The sequence below is a fragment of the Hippopotamus amphibius genome, chromosome 7 (genome assembly GCF_030028045.1).
Source record: "Hippopotamus amphibius kiboko isolate mHipAmp2 chromosome 7, mHipAmp2.hap2, whole genome shotgun sequence".
Classification (NCBI taxonomy): domain Eukaryota; kingdom Metazoa; phylum Chordata; class Mammalia; order Artiodactyla; family Hippopotamidae; genus Hippopotamus; species Hippopotamus amphibius.
Window position 1 is genome coordinate 10,072,567 of NC_080192.1, and position 16,722 is coordinate 10,089,288.

The window sequence follows — 16,722 nt, forward strand, 5'->3', positions numbered from 1 at the left end:
GAATTTGAACCCAGACCTGATTAATTGCTGGTCCAGACGTTTGGGCCTCTGCCTAACTGGGGGCGGGGGGGGGGGGGGCAGCGTAAGTGTGGGGGAATGTATTCAGGGCTTGGAGCTCCACCCACAAGAGGTAGCTTTGGGGGCAAAATAGGAAAATGTCTCAGTTCCTTCTTTTCTTTGCTCATGGGTTTCCATTGCCTGAAGTGCCTGTTGTCACTCCAAGAGCCACCCCTTCTGTGAAACTGACTTCACAGCACCTATCTTATTTTACTGAGTAGAGCATAGGACCTCCCCAACTAGGAGGTCTTGGTGTGGAGCCCTGGTCACCAGCAAGGCTTCCTCTTCCCTTGATGCAGTGTAGTTTGATTTCAGAGCCCTTGTTACACTTCCTTGTCTCTGGGCCTTGGTCTACCTGCTATTGTGACATTTATCCCTTACCTCCCAAAGGCCTTGGTTTTCATATACAAATTGGCCCACTAGCTTCCCAAGTGATCAAATGTTGCAGCAGTTATGTCTGGCTCTCAAACAATTCCCCTTAAAAATTGTCCCTTGCTTTACATTTACATATCTAAGAGAGCCACTCGTTACCTCTTGGGGTACAAAAATTCTCAGTTTTAGAAACCGCACAATTGTGATAATTTTCTCTACCCTCCATTTTCAATGAGCTTTTCAAAAGCTGAGGCCACAGTAGGTGCTCAGCTAGTGAATGAACCCCCAGTGGATCTACACAACAGCCCTGGACACCAGGCTGCCTAAACCTTCCCCCATCCCGCATTAGAGGGTCAGCACTTCAGTACCTACCCAGCAAGGACTGCTCCACACGGATGTGACTCCCTTTCTGGTCAAGGTCAAGGGACATGGTGCGATGTCATATTTAAAAATGGTTGCTCTCTGGCTTGAAGGGGGTTCCTGATGGCCAAATCTGGGGCAGTTTGAACATCAAAAGAAGTAACAGTAACCATGGGTTACAACCTATTGAAGAAGAAAAGAATCCAAACCGATACGAGTAAATAAATAAATAAGAAGAGAAAACTCCTCCTTCAAGTAAAAAGAAGGACAGAATCAGAAAATGATGATTGAGACCACAGAGTAATAATAGATTCCTCGAAGAATCACCCGTGGACACAAAAATTTGATGAGAAGCATGATGTTGCATGGTTTCAAAATATTGCTCCATAGACGATTAGTAATTACAAATAGAGCAATAGTAACTTTACAGTGAAGAAACCTGGCAGGTACCACCTTCACTAAGTGAAGTTAATGTCACCAGGAATGGGACAAGTTGACCCGTGCAGCTCCTAAATGATGCATGGAGAAGGACACAGCATCACTTCTGTGGTTTTCGTCTCCTCTTGAGGAAACATCAGACAAACCTAAATTGAGAGTTCTAAAAAATAACAAACTGTATGCTTAAAAAAAAGACAGGATCATGAAAGATAAAGATGACTGAATGCAACATGTGATCCAGAATTTTCTTTTGTCATGAAAGACATTATTAAGATAATCGCTAAAATCTGAATAAGGTCTGCAGCCTAGATAATAGTATCATATCGATGTTAATTTTCTGGTTTCAATACTTGTCCTGTGGTCGTGGAAGAGAATGTCCTTGATTTTAGGCAACACACACTGAGGTGCTCAGAGGTAAGGGGCATCTGTCTGCAATTTACTCTCAAGTGGTCAAAACAGGATGGAGAGAGGGGATTATTGAGAAAATGTGATAAAATATTAACAACTGGGGAATCTGGGTAAAGCACATGTAGAAATTCTCTATCATTCCTGCACTTTTTGTTTTAATAAGGAAGTAGGTTTTTGTTTGAGTTTGTTTCTTTTTTTTGCCACACCATGTGGCATGCAGGATCTTAGTTCCCCAACTGAACTCATGCCCCCTGCAGTGGAAGCGTGGAGTCCTAACCACTGGACCACCAGGGAAGTCCCTGTTTGCTTAAGGTAGGGGCTCTCAGGAATTCCCTGGCGGTCCAGTGGTTAGGACTCCGAGCTTTCACTATTGAGGGCCCAGGTTCAATCCCTGGTGGGCGAACTAAGATCCTGCAAGCCACTCAGCGTGGCCAAAAAAAAAAAAAATTTAAGTGGGGCTCTCAAGCTAGCCTGTGGGCTCAAATCCCAGCCTCACCTGCCACCAGCTGAGTGATTTAACCTCTCCCTGCCTCCTTTGTAAACTGGGTTCACTAATAGTGCCTGCTTCATGGATTGTGAAATAATTTATTGGGTTCACACTTAGAAACATTGGGCCCAGTGCCTAGTATGGAATAAGAGATCAATAAATATCGGGTTAGAGAGAGATGAGTCCTCTGGAGTCCCCTAGGACACTCCCTCTGAGAAAGCTGCGTCTTCCCCAGGTGAGTGACTCAAATGCAGTGATGACCTCACCCTGGGCAGAGACTCCACCTCCTGTCAACAGGGAGAGGCCCTGTTGCCAGTTTCTAGGGAGGGAGCCACCCTCTGTCAGCACAGTCCAGTGGACCTCTAACCGGTCCAGCCGGTCCCTGTTCACCTGCCTGAGGGTCGAAAACACCAAACAGCCCCCAAACCGGTGCCATGGAGGAGACCAGGGCTGGCTTTAAGGTTTCCCTGTTGGATGTTTTCTGGAGGCCCTCCTTGTCCTGAGATTTGATTTCCAGGCCCCCATGAATGCCTGTCCCTGGACCCTGGGGCCTTCCCTGCCCTGCTTTGCAGGGCAGCTCCATCAGCTGGGCTGGGTCCCACATTTCCCACTGGTCCCTCTACTGGGTGGGAGTGATGATCAGAGGCATCCCTTTCGGCACCTTCAGGCACCTTATCTTGTCCCAGTTCTTCCAACCATCACATGGCCCGTACCAGTTTCTTATTACTGCTTATTACTTCTGACTGTACTTATTCCTATTATGTTTATGAGATGCTTCCTTTGAGCCAGGCACTGTGCTAAATGCCTAAGACCTATTGGCATAGTATGTATTTTCCCATAGTGTATCTTTTCTCCCACTGCCCGACAAACCAAATATCCGAGAAAAAATGACCTGTACTTCTTATCACATTTCGATATCTTTATAACTTCAACTTTTCCTTCTTACGGTAGCCCTCCCCAGTGAGGGGGCACGATGGTGCAGAAATGATCAGCCCTGTTTTAAAGCTGAGGTTTGGGGAATGACCTTGAGCCTTCAGGAGCGACATGGCGACTCTCTGGAGGCCGAGTGTGCTCTGAGGTGCCCGAGGAGGGCGAGCTCTGTTCCTCCAAACCCCAGTGGTCAGATCTGCTCATGTCTGAGCATTTTTCCAGGACCAAGCTACCCTAGAATGGTGTGGAATACAGCACATCTACATGTCACCCAGCCACCATTCTGGTTGCAAGGCTGCATCTCTCCACTGGACTGGTGAGAGGGTTGTCAGTGTTTTGCTCCTGAACCTACTTCTAGCTGCTTATAATCCTTGCTCTGTGATGCGCTTCTCCCTGGCGGCAGCCCTCACCGTTCATAGTTACTGGGGCATTGGACAAGTTGTTACTATGTTTGACGGGATGCATTGCAGACAGCTACCAAGGCAGGGCTTTTGGCGATCTCGGCTCTCACCTTTGCTGGGGTTTGTTATTTCAACTGTTATGATGCGGGCATCTGTACAGCTGTGACTGTGCTGTGGAAGCTCTGACCTTTTAGACGTAACACCTTGAGAATTGACTGTACACCTCCTTACTCCTGCTCTGTCATGCCATTCAACTCACAATAAGAAAGAAAGAGCAGATAAGTCCATTGGTGAGACAGATCTCTTCTAATCACCTGGTTATTTTTACTTTTTAAAATTTAAAAAAAATTTTAAATATTTATTTATTGGCTGCGTCAGGTCTTAGTTGCGGCATGCAGGGTCTTCCGTTGCAGCACACGGGCTTCTCTCTAGTTGTGGCACATGGGCTCAGTAGTTGCGGCCTGCACGGGCTTAGTTGCCCTTCTGCATGTGGGATCTTAGTTCCATGACCAGAGAGCGAACCCACATCCCCTGCATTGGAAGGTGGATTCTTAACCACTGGACCACCAGGGAGATCCCCATCTGGTTATTTTTAGAATGTAATCTTTGAGGAAAGATGTGAGAGGTATTGTATCCAAGAAAGTGTCAGTCTGAGTTTTGTATGCTGGGAGTTAGTGGGGTGTCTCTCAGCTTCTCACAAGACTCACAGTACAACTAAACATTATGAATGAGCTTTTGCCTTTTAATTTATCAAATCCTTAGAGGGAATTCAGTTTTATTATGCTCAATTTCTGATCAAACTTCTATATTTGTCCTAGGATGATGGAAGAAAGGGAAACACTGTTATTTCATAAGTAAGGACTTGGCAGAAAATTAGGCACTGTTTAGTTTTTGCAAAGGTCCCCCCTCTGTTCACTGGATACCAGTTACTGATGGTTACACATCCTAGGGAAATCTGAAAATTAGAAATGCTGATATTTCACATTACTGATTTCTAAATCCTAGGAAGAAGAGCCTGGTGAGTTTCTGAATATAGAGAAGTTCCCTGTAGGGAGGAGGTCCCTTTATAAATGTTTCAAATTGTTACAGATTCTAAACTGAGACTTAATCCTCAAATGTGTTTCTTTTACTTGTCCTAAAATAATCTGTCCACAAATATCATAAGCAATAAGCTGTTGTTTTCCCACTGTGGGAATCTCTATTGTGAAACTGTATTCTATGAAGGTAAAGCTTTTAAAACATCAAACGCTGGATCATAAAAAATAAATAAATAAAGCAAGCTGAGGTTCTGACTGCGTTATGGGTTCACGAACTGCCCAGGGGGTTGCTGGGTGAGGTGTCTGATACCCTTAATCCTCTCCGGGCGTCTTAGGAGCTGTCTGTTATCATCACTATGTTGCAGGTGAGGAAATTGAGACTCTGAGAGGTGAGGAAACGTGCCCAGCATCACACAGCTAGCTCCTGGCAGAGGAGGACCTGCTGGTCTGACTCAAGGGCCATGCTTTCTCCCACCACCCCCACCAGGCATAAGCCTGGGCTTTGCTGAGAGAGAGAGAGATCCCCTCTCACATGGGCTGCCCCTCCTGTGGGGAAATCCTGTGCCCTCCTCCCCCTCTTCTTCCCTCCTACTTTTAAATCATAAGGCCAACTGGGGAGGGGCTGGCAAAGGGTATCCCTGCACTGGGCTGCTGTCTGCAGGGGTCCTGGGTCTGGGCTAGAGATTGTCCAGCAGGGAGAAAAATGGGTTTGAACCAATCCAGGCAATTATAGTAACTACTGTTGTCCCGTTATTTTGTGTGTTTTGTTTTTAATTTTTTAATTTAATGAATTTTTAAAATAAATTTCTTTATTTATTGGCTGCTTTGGGCCTTTGTTGCTGCACACAGGCTTTCTCTAATTGCGGTGAGCAAGGCTACTATTTGTTGCTGTGTATGGACTTCTCACTGTGGTGGCTTCTCTTGCTGCGGAGCATGGGCTCTAGGCGCGGGCTTCAGTAGTTGTGGTGCATGGGCTTAGTTGCTCTGCAGCATGTGGGAGCTTCCTGGACCAGGGCTCAAACCCGTGTCCCCTGCATTGGCCAGCGGATTCTTGACCACTGCATCACAAGGGAAGTCCTGTTGTCCCATTTATGAGACACTTCCGTTATGAACATTTTATCTCACAAAACTGCTATGAGATGAGTCTTTCTTGTCCCCATTGTGCAGATGAGGAAACTGGCGCTCAAAGAGGCAATGCCATTTACTCAGGACATCCCAGTGAATAAAGGCCTTCACCACCTCTGTGTGAATACCAGTGTTTCACTGCTACTTCACCAGCACTGGGTGTTCCCATTTTTTAAGTTCTACTAATTTTCTAGGCAAATGACATTACCTTATTTAAATTTACCTTTCTCTGAATATGAATAGTCTTGGATACATTACCATACTTTTGTTCATCACTTGAGTTTCTTCTCTGTGAACTGTCCATTCATGCACTCTGCAAACTTTAGGGCCCTGAAACTTAGAACTGTACAGATTCCCATTTTGCTCCCACTCCCCTGTCATATTTTCCCTCTAAAAACTTTTTCCCCCTGACAGCTTCAATATACTTGAAAATTTGCCATTCCCAGTCTGAGTCCTTTCCGTGATTGAAGCCTGTAAACCCATAACCTTGGGCACCTCCAGTTTGTCTGCCGCCCTTCTGCCCCCCAAGCTGCTCTGGGCTTCAGAGAGATACAACCACCGTGAACACGACACCCACAGCAACAACAGACCACTGTGAAGCCATTCTCTAGTCACAACCAGGTGCTCGGGGTCCCTAATCACCCCCTCCCTTCTCCAACCCGCTGCTCTGCTGCTCTCGCTGGTCTCCGCCTCACCCACACTGAGGAGGGGCCCGGCCTCAGCTCCATGCACTGCCTGTCCCCTCCTTCCCAGTCCCAGCGTGAGCTGTCCCTCTTCTAGCCCCAGAACTACCTCTCCTCTTTCCTGGACACTCATGCCCACCCTCCAGCTCCTGTCCTCTCTCTCAGCCCCGAAATTTCCCCAAGCGGCTGTCGTCATCCGTAACACCCATCACCTTTCACTCCTCCATCTGCCCAACCCCACCTTTGCCTTTTCTTCCCTTTTATGGTCATCTCCACTCATTGCCTCTGAGCCCTCCCTGCTCCCTCCCCTTGCAGCCTGGCTCCTGCCCCCACAGTCCTCTGAAGGGACCCTTGCTGAGGTCCCCACGACCTCTCTGTTGCCAAATCCAGGGTCCATTTTCTGTCCTAATCTGCCCAGTCCTTTAACAGCCCTGGACCTTATTGTTCCCTCCCCTCCGCCTTTTGATACACTCCGCCCCCTGGATTCCAAGGCATGGGCTTCCCTTCTCCTTTTCCAGTCTCCATCCCTGGTTCCTCTTGACATCTCAATGATCAGTGATGCTCAGCGCTTCAGCCTTTGCCCGAGTCTCTTCTCCCAGGGGAATCATTCCCTCCAAGAGTCCAGGCGGCATCTGATGCTGGTGACTCCCAAATCTCTCCCCCACTGGCCTCTGTGTCTCAGGGACCAGATCTGTTTAAACACCTGCACAGCAGGTATGGACTTCCCCCTGCCCTCCCCACCCCCACCAGCACATCCAACCCACCAGTCACAACCCAGCGTCACCCTCCCAATCTGCACCCCCTCCCCCCTAATTTCTCAAACAGGTTGGCGACACCGCCTTCCACTCAGTCACCCTAGAGAGAAACCAGGCCACCACGCCTGCCTCACCCCCCTCCCTCCTCCCACAGCTAACCCGTCACCAAGTCCCTGTGATCTCGTCTCCTTAGCTCCCCTCCGTGCTCGCTCTCTTCCCTCAGCCATGGCCCCAGTTCAGATCTCAGCATCTGTCCTCCTGAACAATGGCAACAACCTCCTGCTTGGTCTCCCAGCCTCCAGCACCTTCTAATCCAGCCTTCAGGTGGAAAGGAGAGAGAGAGCTTTCTAAAACCTAAATTGGCCCAGGACACTCCTGTGCTCAGAAACTTCCACGGCTCCTCACTGCCTTCAGGACAAAGTTCAGACTCTTTCCGTAGACTTTCTAGGTCTGGCTTCTGCCTCCTCTGCCCACTCAGCTCTCACCACCCTCTCTGGGCTCTTCCGCACCTCCACACTCTGGCTCTTGCAGACCCCTCGACCAAAAACTCCCTCTCCAGTTTCAGCTCGTCCTTTGATACTCAGCCAACAGGTCACTTTCTTCAGAGAGCTTCCCGAATAACCCCCAGGCGGACCTAGGCTCCTGCCCTCACCATAGGGATGGCTCCCTCCATCATGGCATTTTCCCTCTGAGCTGGTGTTCTGTGTTTCTGTGGCTGTCCTCTCCTCTTAATTCACAAGCTCTTTAAGGACTAGTACTACATCTTTTCATTTTCTGTGTCCCCAGTGCCTAGCCCAGGCAGCCATGCAGTTGTAACACAGTTAACTGTGTGCTGGATGAATGGAGGAGTTGCCCTTGCTCTGCTGGGTCCTGTCCTAGGCTCGGGCAGAGGGGCAGGCTGTGGCAGGGGAGGCAGGGAGGAAAGGGTATGGTTAATTCCCTAGAAGGTCCTTAGGCTCCAATAGTGGGGACTGCGTTCACTCGCTGGCTGCCCGCTGTGCCCTGCAAGACCACCACTGGCAGGATTCTCGGGAAGTCCCTGCCATTCCCCTTGATAACTACTGCATCCCAGAGAATATTCGATGCAGCCTGCTCACAGATGTGTGATTTGCAGCAGAGTTTCGGGAGCCCCTGGGACATAAACAGGACCACCAGGACAGAATGTAGACCAACCCAGATAATTCAAACACGCTTGGCGGTCCAGCGGGTTCTGCCCCTGTTCTTTCTTAGGGACCTCACCTCCTCTCCCTGCCACCTCACTCACTGTGTCTGACCCCTGTCATCACCCAAGGCTTCGGACCCCGTCTCCACTCTTGGCCTCTGGCAGTCTTCTCTATCCTGGAATCACTTCCTTGCGGCTGAAAGGGCTTCTGTAGGATGCTGTGTGCCCAGCATCCTCTTTTCTCCTGATAACGCTGCCCATGCCCAGCTAGAGTGGGGGCTGCCAGAGCTGGCTGGCTTGGGCGTGGGCACACAACCAAAGTTGACTCGATAAGAGTTGTTTCCTGGAACTGAGGGAAGACGTTCTGTCCATTTCCAATGCTGAGAGCTGTGGGTGGTGAGGGGGCTGCATTCCTCACTCCTGGGAAGAAGAAGCCAGAGAAGAGAATGAGATGGATGTGCTGAAAAACAGAGGCCGGCGGGGGGCTGGTTAGGGTTCCCCTGAGGCCCTCCAGTGTTTGGCTGGCCACCTCTTCCTTGGATTCTGGGAGATTCTCTGGTTACTTTCCAGTCTTTTCACCTATTTGTCTGTGCTAATTGGAGTTGGGTTTCTGTAACTTAGAATCAAGAGTCCTGACTCATTCTGGTCTCTTTCTTCTTAATCCCATAGAACCCTGTTCCCCTTATTCAGTTCCCTTTGGGAGGAATTTCTAAAATTACAAGTGTATTGCAATATTAAATTAATGTATATACATTTTAGAAAACTTTATGTTGAAGACTGACTGGAAATACGATTTACAGTTGATTAAACAGGGAGGTTTCTCTCATCACAAACAAAACAGAACCTCGTTGCCTTGTCAACCAGTGCAGAAGCAATGTGGGATGTGCACAGCCGTCCTGTTCCTCTCCTCCGGCCACCTGGTAGGACTGCATATCCCAGCTCCCTTGAGGTTGGGTATGGCCAGGTGACGTGCTTCAGCCAGTGAAATGTGAGCAGGAGACTCACGTGTCCCTTCTGAACAGCAGCTTTAAGAGCTGGGGCCTGGTTCACCACGTCCCCAGCCCTGTGCTGAGGACAAGCCCCCTCAGCCTGGGTTCCTGAACGACTCTGATAAACAGATCGCCCCCCCGCCCCCCCCACCTCCCATATGGGACATCCAGTGTGAACAAAGACGGTAACTCCTGTTAAGCCCAGGGACTGTGGGGTTGTCCGTTACTGCAGCGTTCCTAGTCTATCCTGCCTGACAGCGTCTGGAACATCACCCACTGTCGTGTCATAATTTCTCCAGGAAAACCGTATTTGCCTTTATTCCAGTGCTTTTCCACAACAAACAATTATCTTTTGTCTGAGGCAACTTTGTACCAAATTGTGAACTTTAAGGACAGGAATGGATATCTTTCGGGTGGCCCCACATCACCAGAGGAGTGAGGCTGCGCACACAGTAGGCACTTCATAATTGCTGGCTGAGGACTCCCCTGGCAGTCCGGTGGTTAAGACTCCATGCTTCCACTGCAGGGGAGCATGGGTTCGATCCCCGGTCTGGGAAGATCCCGCATGCTGCACGGTGCTGGGTAGGGAATCACAATTGCTGACTGAAGAGACTGAAGTGAGGATGAGAAGCCCAGGAGAAAGAAGCAGGGATGAAGGCCTTGCACACTCTCTCCCTCCTGACCCCCCATTAGACCCCATCCTGAGAAGAAGCCAGAGCCTGCATGATCACCAGCACACAGCCTGCGTCTTTGTCTGAAGTGCCCTCCACTCAGCAGCCTCTCCAGACCCTCCCCATCCTTCAGGACCCAGGTCAGGCCACCTTCTCGGCCAAGCTTGCCTGGCCCCTTGGCCCTGAGAACCAGACTCTCCTCAGCCCGCAGTCTGTCCTGTGAGTCCCTGAGCTGGGCTGAGGAGCCCCCGGAAATGGAGAAATTTTGCCTTTGTTGGCCAGGACTGGCGGTCTCCCTTAGGCTGGGAACACACATGGCTGCCACGTCACAGCTCAAGGTCACCTGCACTCATTTCCTCCCCGAGGAAGGCACAAGCCCTGATGGCCCCCTCCTCAGGTCAGAGCCACGTAATTTGTGTAATCATTACACAGCTGCCTTATGGCCTCTGTGCCCTTCAGTCACCTCTTCCACAGCAGCAGAGTGATTTTTTCCCCCCCAGTCACTTCCCTGACTGTAACCCTTCAGGGGCTTCCACTGCCTGTAAGGCAAGGTCCGCATCCACAGCCTGCACTTGAGACCCTTCATGCCTGGCCTCTGGGGCTCACCTGCCCATTCACCTGCTCACATACTAGGTTCCAGCAACACGCAACCTCTTGCAGTTCCCCAAACAATCCACACAATCTCATGATGTTGACCTTTGCCCATGTGGTTCTTTCTACTTGGCTTTCTTACTTTCCTAATCCAGCTGGCAAACTCCTATTCAATCTTTGAAACCCAACTGAAGAACAGGGGTTGGTAATTTTTTTTTTTCCTGTAAAGGCCCAAATGGAAATATTTCAGGCTTTGTGGGCCATACAATTTCTGTCTTGATGAATCAACTCTGCCATGGGAGAAAGCATAGTCATGCCTAAGCAAATGGTGCTGTGTTCTAATAAAATTTTGTTTCCAGGAACATGTGGCAGGTGGGATAGTTTGCCTTCACCTGCTCAAGAGCCATCTCACGAAGCTTCCCACAGGATAGAGTTCAACCATGCCTTCTCGCCCTCTGTACCTTATACATTTTATCATAATACAAACCCCGACTGTAATGATTCTACAGTTGTGATGATTAAACGGGATGGTGGTCACACCATCATCTCTCACCTGGGTTGCTGCAAGAGCCTCCTCACTGGTCTCCCGGCCTCTGCCTTCCCCTTACAGTCTATTCCTATAGAACAGACACAATCTGTTAAAATGTAAGTTCAATCAGGTCACTCCTGTGCTCAAAAAATTCCCATGGCTCCGCATTTCCCTCTGAGTGAAAGGCAAAGTTTAAAAATAGTCCACAGGGTCCTACAGGACCCAATTTCCCTTCAACCTCATTGCCAACTACACTCTCTCTCACTCTACTCCAGGCATAACAATCTCTTTTCTTTCTTTTCTTTTTCTCTCTCTTTCTTTCCTCTTTCCTTTCTTTCTTTCTTTCTTTCTTTCTTTCTTCCTTTCTTTCTTTCTTTCTTTCTTTCTTTCTTTCTTTCCTTTTTTTCTGGCTGTGTTGGGTCTTAGCTGCGGCATGTGGGATTTTTGTTGCAGCACATGTGCTTCTTTCTAGTTGTGGCATGCAGGCTCCAGGGCACGTGGGCTCTGTAGTTGTGGTACAGGGGTTCCAGAGTGTGGGCTCTGCAGTTTGCAGTATGCAGGCTCTCTAGCTGAGGCACGCAAGCTCAGTAGTTGTGGCACAAGGGCTTAGCTGCCCCACAGCACATGGAATCTTAGTTCCCTGACCCGGGATCCATCCCGCGTCCCTTGCATTGGGAGGTGGATTCTTTACCACTGGACCGCCAGGGAAGTCCCACCTCTTTGCTTTTCTTGTAACAAGCCAAGGAGACTCCTGCCTCAGGGCCTTTGCTCACGCTGTTCCCTCCCTGTGGAGCACTCTTTCCTGGGTCATCACCGGGCTTGCTCCCTTGTCTCCCTCAGGTTTTTATTTAAATGTCTCCCTTCTCAATCAGGCCTTCCTTGGCCACTCTTTAAAACTGCAATCCTGGGGACGTCCCTGGCGGTCCAGTGGTTAAGACTCTGCCCTTCTGATGCAGGGGGCACGGGTCTGATCCCTGGTTGGGGAACTAAGATCCCACATGCTGCATGCCGTGGCCAAACACAACAACAACAAAACGCAATCCTCCCCTCGCTCCCCTTCCTGCTTTAACCCTATAACATTTATCACCCTCTCACACACTATTTTTTCCCAACTTTTTTTCTTTTCTTTTTTTCCCAACATTTTAATTATAAAAATGTTCAAACACACAGAAAATGGAAGGACAAGTACAAAGGCACTGATGTACACAAGCCCAGATTCAACACACTAGGTGTTCTGAAAGTAAGATGCTAACATCATGGCACTTCACCCAAAGACTTTAGCAAATCACACTCTACGCCTGACTTCTCTGTCTTGATTATTGTCTGTGTTTCCCAACGAGACTGTAAACACCGCAAGGGCAAGGGTTTTCTCTATTTTGTTCACTGTGGTTTCCTCAGCACCAAGAACACTGCCTGACACACAGTGGGTCCTCCTACAGTGTAGAGAAAGAAAAGTCAAGACAGGTTCTGCCCCTCACTCTCACGTGAGTCTGTGAATCATTTCCCCTCACAGAATCTTGGTTTCTCCACCTAGAAAAGTGGAGACAATAGAACTACATCTCAGGATTGTTGTGAGGACCAAACAAGGCAAAAGTGTAAAATCGCACCGTGAGCACGTTAGTTCATTTCCATCTAATTCTTTGAGGGAAGGGACTCGGTTGACTCTTTGGGCTCTGGGATGATTGTAGCTGCAGGGTCTAGTACAGGCCCTCACGAGAAGCTCTTGGACTTGAACTGCCCCAACTGCAAAATCCAGCAGAGACCCAAAGCGATACATTCCTGGTGTATACTTGCCCCCTCGCTTTCTCATGCTTGCTTACTTAACGCTACCTACTAGCTCCCTATTCTTCATCTCTTGCTTTACCCACACATTTAACAGTTTTCACCAGAAATATCTAGGGGAGGGGCACTCAACTTCATCTATTATATTATATTATCTTCTATTTATTACTTTCTTTTACTCTATTTTATTAATTTCTTCTGTGGATCTTTGAGTGTTTCTAAAGATTGATCCAGACGATGGATCTCTCTTCCTTGGCCTTTTCTGCGTTTCAAGATTCAGTTGTGTGTCTTTGTTGCCAAACCTGCCTTGTAGACTCACCTTGAATATGGGAGGGTATGTGCTGAAGAATGGGACTCATCCTGTTGAACCTATGAGGTTTCTCAGGTCAGATTGCTCAGCAGTGGGTGGAATACTCGACCTTTTGCAAGTTCCCTGATAACCATCGCCCTAATTTCAATTGTTTGGGGTGTGGAGGGCAAGATATTTTCACTGAGAATTCTAAGTCTTCTTCCCATTCTCTCAACTCAAAGCTGAAACTCCGGAACAAAATTTTAATCTTAGTTTAAAGGAACAATTTCTTCACCTGTAAAATATGAACAAGAGTAACTAAAATCCCCAGATGATGGATGTGAAGTCAAGTTACTTTGTAACTGGCAAAACTCTGACAAACAGTAGTTACTGTGGTTAGTTTTATTAATTTGTCTAGATTCTTAACTAAATCTTGCCCGGTTGTATTGGCTGCCCCCAGTCTGGGCACTAATATCTTGGGACAGACAGGCAGAAATAGTCTATTCACAGGAATAACAAGCAGCAACTATCCTTCTTATGCCAACAAAGAGCAGTTTGGAGAATTTATCTAGATCTAGGGTTGGGGAATCACTAGGGTAAGAAAAGTTTTCCAGCTAAGCCTGGCAGGCTGGAGAGGTGACAGAAGCGGATCTGTGACTAAAACCCAGCCACCTCCCTTCTTTTTAACGCATTCGCAGCACTACTAACGATAACGACTGTCATTTACTGAAATCCCACTATGCAGGCTCGGGGACTAATTTATCTCTAGTCATCATAACAACCCTGACGTATTACAATGCCCATTTCTCAGATGACAAGCTCACAGAGACCAAGTCATTTGCCCAAGTTTCTACTACAAGTGCTGAGATACTTCCTGAGATCGGCTCCGGGTAGGGCTGCCAGGAACCAAGGAATAATTTTTTTCGCATAACTATACTTAGTATTTTTTGCTTATACTAAAAAATCGTTGGTTGTTTAGCTGACATCCAAATTTAATCCCGTATTTTTATTTGCTAAATCTGGCAACCTTAGCTTGGCGGTACCCCGCAACATCAAAGCAGGTTCCTGCTTGTTATGCCGTATATGTCTCTGTTGGTTTTATTTTTATCTTTACGAGCGGTCGTAAAAGTCAGGTTCAGACTTCAGGCCTCCGACCGTTTTAGGAGGTGGAGAGCGGAAAACCGTGAGACTCCTGCCCCGCATTAACATGTCTGCCAAAGAGTGGTCACGCGGAACTTCCGCCCTGCACAGACGTGGCCGCGCCCCGCCGCCGAGGATTGGCTCCCGCCAAAAGCCCGGCCTCCCTCGGCGAAGGGAGCCCCTTCCATTGGGCAGTTATAAAAGATGGCGGATCCCCGCCCCCGCCTTCCTCTCGCGAAGCACAGGCTTCGATGATTGGCGGAAAGCAGTGGTCGGGTTGTCACGTGGCCCGGGGCGCGTCTGTTTGCGGAAGTAGAAGGAAGTAGAAGTGCTGAGTAAGCCGAGGTGAGTGACGGCACAGGGAAGGCGGGGCCAGGGGGCCCTTTCCCAAAGCTCCTCCGCGCCCCAGACTCCTTGGGCTCCACCAGGACCGTCTATCGGGCCTCCGTCTTGTTCCCCGATTCCGAGGCATGTCCTCCATTAACCCTTGTTTGACCCCTGAATGCCCCCCAGCTTCCACCCTTTGATCCCCCAGCGTCTCCAACTCCCATCCTGTGACTGCTCTTGTCCATCTCTAACTTGTGTTCCCTCAGGGACCCCGGCTCCGACCCTGGGTCCCCCCTCAGTTCGTCTTTCTTCCCTGTGCGTCTCTCACCTCCCCGTCGTCCCCCAACTCTCAGTGCCTCTAGTGCCACCAGCTTTCACTCTGGTTCCCATTCACTGTCCCCAGCTTCCGTCCTGTACTTTTCTGAGTGCTCCCGATTTTTCCGCCTCAGTGTGTTGCCACCCGATCCCCCATGTCATCTCTGTCGTCTGCGGCCTTCATCTGTCCCCCCTGTTCTCCATCACTGTTCCCCATTTCTAACTCCCTGCTTCTCCCTGCTTATTGTCTCCCATGTGCCTCCAGATTTCATCTGTGCCTGCTCCCCTCATGCTCCCTCCTTTCCATAGCCGAGTCACCCCAGAGTCTCCCTGTCCGCCAATCCTGTGTCCATCTTCTGCTCCCACCGATGACCTGGAAGCTGGTGACGGGAAGTGGGTGACCCCTGTGACCATGTGACTGGAACAGGCAGGCCGGTGGATGTGGGACAGGGAGGGCACAGGGCTCAGGGATCTGTGCCCATTTTTTTAATGGACTATGCACATGACCCTAAACAAATCCTTCCCTTCCCCTAAACTTCTGAGTCTTTCCCTCACCTGCCCTCTTACCCACCCTACAGGATGTCAGGCAGGTTTGGTTTGGCAGCACAGATGCTCCACCCTGTTTTTGTTATGGTCTCTGCCTTAAAATGCAGTGTTTTTGTTATGGTCTCTGCCTTAAAATTTTCCTGGAGTTTGTAGGCTGTTTCCTGTCTGAGTCTCAGTTTCCTCATCCGTGACAGGGGGATTATATTTCCTGCCCTCCTAGGCTGCCTTGAGTTTCAAAATTAGAGAAAATGTAGAAGGCATAGCTTTGTAATCAGCATGGTCCTGTACAAACGCGTGGGTTTGCTATTGTGTCATTGGCAGGAAAGGGATAGAATGAAAAGTCAAGGAGGTAAAGACAAGTCTTTAACATTTGGCAGATTTATCGACCATCTGCTATGAGTCAGGCTCTTTTATATATGTTCCTTACCATTTATTCATTCATTCCTCATTTATTTAAGAAATATTAGTGGACTCTTTACTATGTTCTAGGCTACCTTTGTAGCCAATGTTATTCCCATTTAACTTAATAAGGAAGAGAGGACGAGTTGCCTGAGTTCACACTGACTGATGTGGTTGGAGCTGGAATCTGAACATAGTACTTTATAACACCAGACCCTGTGGTGTGATTGCTCTTCTCTGTAAGAGTCACTACTGTTGTCTCAGTGCCCAGGGCACTTTTTCCCTTCCATGGGTTACTTTCTTATTAAATGACAGTATCCTCCAAAGGGAATTTCCTTCTCACTCAGCAGAATGACATCACCAAGAGATAGAGGAAGGAAGCATTTAAATGCCGTGTGTGTGTGTGTGTGTGTGTGTGTGTGTGTTTCTGCACATATGTCCTGTGTGTGTGTGGGAGGAGGTTGGGGCTGTAGTAAAGGGGAGACCTTGTGTTACATGCTTCACTTTGTAGATTGTGGCTCCTCAGAGAGCATTTTAATAGATCCATGCCTTAAATGCCTCTTCCCTTTTTTTGTCCATGCTCATTTTTTTGGTGATTTCATCCAGTGACATAGCTTTTTTTTTTTCTTTAAATTTATTTATTTATTTATTGGCTGCATTGGGTCTTCGTTGCTGTGCGTGGGTTTTCTCTAGTTGTGGCGAGCAGAGGCTACTCTTCGTTGCCATGTGCAGGCTTCTCAGTGCGGTGGTTTCTCTTGTCGCGGAGCAGGGGCTCTAGGCGCACAGGCTTCAGTAGTTGCAGCACGTGGACTCAGTAGTTGTGGCATGCGGGCTTTAGAGTGCAGATCAGTAGTTGTGGTGCAGGGGCTTAAGTTGCTCCCTGGCATGTGGGATCTTCCCCGACCAGGGCTCGAACCCGTGCCCCCTGC

General features: G+C 48.7%; 1 protein-coding gene and 1 pseudogene across 6 annotated transcripts in view; both read left to right on the forward strand.

Moving 5' to 3' along the window:
• Positions 1-3,166: 3,166 nt before the first annotated feature.
• On the forward strand, positions 3,167-3,639 carry LOC130857323 (succinate dehydrogenase [ubiquinone] cytochrome b small subunit, mitochondrial-like; annotated as a pseudogene).
• Positions 3,640-14,424: 10,785 nt separating this feature from the next.
• Positions 14,425-16,722, forward strand: part of PLA2G6 (phospholipase A2 group VI) — a 52,144-nt gene continuing 49,846 nt past the window's right edge. For 2 of the 6 annotated variants that reach the window (XM_057742426.1, XM_057742428.1), the window contains exon 1: positions 14,432-14,551. The gene's annotated coding sequence lies outside the window, so the exon portion shown is untranslated. The other 4 variants (XM_057742432.1, XM_057742430.1, XM_057742429.1 and 1 more) reach the window with 4 other exon arrangements.